Raw genomic sequence first — 4,617 nt, forward strand, 5'->3', positions numbered from 1 at the left:
TTTTTATTTACATATACTGCAGGCCAATGTTTTGGCCCAAGCAGGATGGGCATACAAATGTAGCATACAACAAGAAGAACATATACCGACTGTTGCGTAAATCAGAGAAAATCGAAAAAAATTCTCTCGGCCTAACCGCACGTTTGTTCGGGCTCAAATTTTGCACAGAGGTTGCATTTGGCGGTCAGTTTTGTTTTATACCACATTTAGGTGGGGTACTTGCCTGATTAGGTCAGAATTATTTGGAAATCCTCATTGTCTGCGGCGACGGAGAACCAGAACAGAAAGACTTCGCAGCGCTGGTAACCGTGGCGCCATCTCGCAGTCACCGGAGAAACGAGCCCTCTACTGGGGGAGGGCGGCGTAGGAGGACTTGGACTCGCATCAAAGTCACGGCCATGACCTTCTCTTGATCGCTGTACGACCGCATTTTCGGTGATGTCTCGCGCTGCTTCGCAGCAGACAGCACCAAGCAAAAATGATTTGCTCACCAATTTAGCACAGCTGGGTTTCTCCGGTTGGTACGAGATGGCGCTACAGGTACCACTGCTGAGAAGCCTTTCGGTTTTGGTTTCCCGTCGCCGCAGACAGTGAGGATTTCCAAATAATTCTGACCGAATCAGGCAAGTACACCACCTAAATGTGTTATAAAACAAAACTGACCGCCAAATGCAACCTCTCTGCGAAATTTGAGCCCAAAACAACATGCGGTTAGGCCGAGATAATTTTTTTTCGATTTTCTCTGATTTACGCAACACGCGATACAATGCGAGGAAGAACCCATGGGAAACAACACATTTCTTAAAAGAACAACTATATGATAAAACTAACATTGGGTAATAAATGGCAACAACACACCTCATGTATGATATGAATCCAAAATGCATCACAAATAACTCTTCTGGAAGGAAAACAGGATATGTTAAGTATGCAAAATATGGCTTTCTAGTCCTTTCACAAAATCTTTGCTCTTAAAAATGTTGGGTGGTAAAGAATCCCCTTATATGCTAGAACTTATATGCTAGTGCTTACTCTGTTGCTGCGTGCAGTGGGATGATCACCCCCTTTTGGCACTACTAGTTTGAAAGGCCAAAATCACCTTCAGTTGTGTTGAATATCTAGAACTAAAATTGTAAGTATGGTACACTAATTACTCTCTTGATTATTCCGGCTTCTATAGTATGAAAAACATGCACTCCATATTTTTACAAAATACGATACTTCAGTCACCCTGTACCCTAAAGGACAGTAGTGCAGGCACGCTAAAGAAAGCTCTGGGAGACTGCTAACTGCAGCCTTTATTCTTGAACATCAGTGACCAATAGTACATGTCCATCTGTGAAGCTACAGCATATAGATTCATGAACAAGAACTAGCATTTGCACTCTGGACATGTACTGCTGATGTTACTTAACTGACTTCTTTTTGAAAATGTGCGTATCGTTCATTTACCACAAAAGACAAAAATGTGATTTTAGGAAGCAGGTAATTTCTGGTTGATTCAGTAGCAATCAAGCTAAATCAAAGCCCTGATTACTCTTGAAAAAACTGACAGTGACTGCCATCAAGCATGAGCCTAAGTCGGTGGTGTACATGACGCATTCACATTACAAAGCTATTCTTTTCAATACTCAGTATGACAGGTTATAATGTACTCTAAATTGTGAGCGGCCGTTTGAATAGAATTTTATTTTGACAAAGTCAGACATTTACCGTATTTACTCGAGTAATTTGCGCCCGCACTTAGATTGTGCACCCCAAAAAGTTCAAACATTTAACCGAATTAAAAAAAAAATACTCGCACATTTTGCGCACTATGCTGAGCCAGACCACCAGCATGTATACGCGGGTGCGAACTCTGCGCCGTTTACCCGGCTTGCTCGCTCTGGCGGTCGCTACCCCGGACGAACAGCTGCGCGCGCCCCAAATCCAAAACTCTACCGTACCGTTTGCTATACGGTTTGCCGCTAGTCAGCCGGGCCACACGCAAGGGCCCCGTTTTATTGCCCGTTATCTCCTCCCACTGCTGACTTCGCGATTGAATCTTTGCGCGTTTATTGCTTTGAGCTAAGCACGTGCCGTCATGCCACCCCGCGGGGAGCTACATAGCGTGGGCGGGGCGGACGAGTCAACCTTTTTGTTTGCCAGCGAGGGGTGCCAACCTTTTTTTTTAGGACGTGTTCGGATGACTCGCTTGCGCGTAAATTGCGCACCCTCTTTTTGGAGCCCTAATTAAAGAAAAAACGTGCGCAAATTACGCGAGCAAATACGTACGGTGCTCTATATGCCTTATGGAACTTCTTTATGATCTCCTTTGTAAACGAACTATAGTTTTAAGGAATCACAGTGCTCTCTTAGTTATAAAACAGTGACACTTCCCAGGCGCTATAGCCGAGATAACAAAAAAATGCACCGCCATACAGATTACTGCTAGGCGCGAACATTTGCACACTACAAGTAATAATATCAAATGGAAATTGTGCCCCAAAGAAACTGTGGTGTGCTCGATGCTATAGATGACAAGTATCTCTTTTTATTTCATTCTAATGAGGGAGTGCGTAAGCTAATAAATAAATAATCATGTACAGTAAGCAGAATTTCATCAGAGCCATATATAAACCGCAGCCAGTTTAGCAGTAATGACACAATTACTTTTTATCAGTGCGGGAATACTGTAGCCGCGCTACTCGATCATAATGTCTAGCTAACGCCATTTATTCGCAAATCATTCTATTTCTTGCATGAACACCTACAACGTCATATTGAGAGCATACATGCAGTCAAGCTATACACCTTCTCAATAAGAGCATTTCTTTCCAATCTCTTGAGAATGTATCGAGGTGGTTCCTCACCTGAAGGGGGACGGCATCCGCACGTATACGAACTACGAGCGGCGACATCCGATCGAAGTGCTCGGGCAAAAAATGTTTTGAACATACGCAGGTCGATGGTTCCCAGTCGCTTTGGCCTGGTCTAACGGCCTCAGTCCACTGCCTCCTTCACTCTGGATCTTTCGGAAACCTGTTTGAAAACAATTATTCACTGCACTCGGACAAAGAGCCACCAATAAAGCCGGGAAGCCGGGGCGGTACGAACACCACGTTCACGCCGTGTCGTGCGTTATGTTCTGCGAGCATGCATTTTACTCATTACGCAGTCAATTAAATACGAAAACAAAATCCAGTATACTTACGTGTGGAAAGTGACGCCCGGTTCTTGTCCTGGCGTGCGCGACCAACATCCAGGAACGCAGCAGCTGGACATCGCAGCGTCTTTGTTGTCAATGGGCGCAGAAGTCTCACTTTCCGCCGTGTCTGACAGCTGCCGACAGCCTGGCGCGGCGCGAAATCGTCTGCTCGCGCCGCTCGCGTTGATCTTCGCGGCGCTCGCATGCCATTGGCTGAGAAAACGGCCAAGTGTCATGGCGGAGCCCTCGCTTCCGGCTTCAAAAAATGTGACGTAGCAGCCTCTCCTCTTTTCCTTCTTTCCTCCATGCCTTATGGTGTCTTCGACTGGTCGCTCCCACGATCCGGTTCGGATTTGGCAACGTGAGAGCCGCTCTAGCTCCGAGCGCACAGCGAGACCGGTCAAGCCGAATGGTCAGCAAGTTTTCAGCATAGAGAAAGTTATTGGTAAAGAGCGGACACTCCCATAGGGCCCAGCGGCCCATTTGACTGCAGCGCACCAAGCGGGCGGAGTCTCATAACATCCGGTTTCGGTTTCAACGCGCGCAGTTTGAATGGCTGCATGCGCTGCGCCTCGCTGCCTGGGACGACTTCCGGTTCCGGTTTCAGGGGCGCGCGGTTTGAATGTTAGCATACGCCGCGCCCCGCTGCGCCGTTGGCAGCGTATAATTAAATAGATTTCGAGTGCTTTTGACCAGCCATGAACGCAGCTGCATCACAGCCTTTGCCAAATATTAGCACTCCACAAAAGACACCAGGTTTTGAGTGAAATGAGAACATTTATTTTGTGCAACATAAACAAAGCCGTGGGATGCGGAAGATGGTTCCTGGTCTCCTGCTCAAGGTGATCCTGTTGCGGCACCACGGCACACAGCAGGTGTTGCCGACGGGTGGCATCACCTGAAAAATTCGCAAGTATGGTCATTCTCAGTCACCTTATATTGTAACTCTGTAAACAGTGAAAAGGTGCGAAAGCGGCGAGGGAACGAAATTACGAGCGGAGTAAATATGTTTTTGCGAAACTCGCGTGCTCAACGTCGTTGCGCAAAGTACAATACACATACCGTACTACACGGCAGATACCAATCAGCTTTTTGCAAGCATTTCTACATTCCCCGACGTTATTGTCTACCTTCTAAAACCTAGGTGGACAGCAGAGTACGCGGTTTGTTCGAGGATATTTCGTACAAAGACGGCCACAACACGGACTACGAACCAGAAGTACACAATGTGTTAGGGGCACTGAGAAATACACGGGTGCAACGTATGTTTTAAGAAGCATAGAAAATTAAACTATCGACGCAACAGTTCATGGTTTTCAAGCTCTTTAGAGTTTAGAAAGCCCGACGCGTTGCCTTTTTTTGTCGGTTTTCAAAAGCGCATCCCTTTGTTGTCAATGCACGGGCGAAATGTGCGTTTCCACGAGCGTAGA

The 4,617-nt window shown here is 46.4% G+C and overlaps 1 long non-coding RNA gene across 1 annotated transcript; it reads right to left on the bottom strand.

Annotated features, from left to right (window-relative positions):
• Positions 1-697: 697 nt before the first annotated feature.
• LOC149370599 (uncharacterized) lies at positions 698-3,437 on the bottom strand. Its single transcript, XR_016291485.1, has 3 exons — positions 3,194-3,437; positions 2,853-3,021; positions 698-901 (listed from the first exon to the last, which is right to left on the bottom strand). It is a non-coding gene; the product is annotated as an uncharacterized LOC149370599 (long non-coding RNA).
• Positions 3,438-4,617: the final 1,180 nt, after the last annotated feature.

The sequence above is a fragment of the Amblyomma mixtum genome, chromosome 1 (assembly GCF_055824585.1).
Source record: "Amblyomma mixtum isolate Tamu chromosome 1, ASM5582458v1, whole genome shotgun sequence".
In the NCBI taxonomy this organism is placed as follows: Eukaryota; Metazoa; Arthropoda; class Arachnida; order Ixodida; family Ixodidae; genus Amblyomma; species Amblyomma mixtum.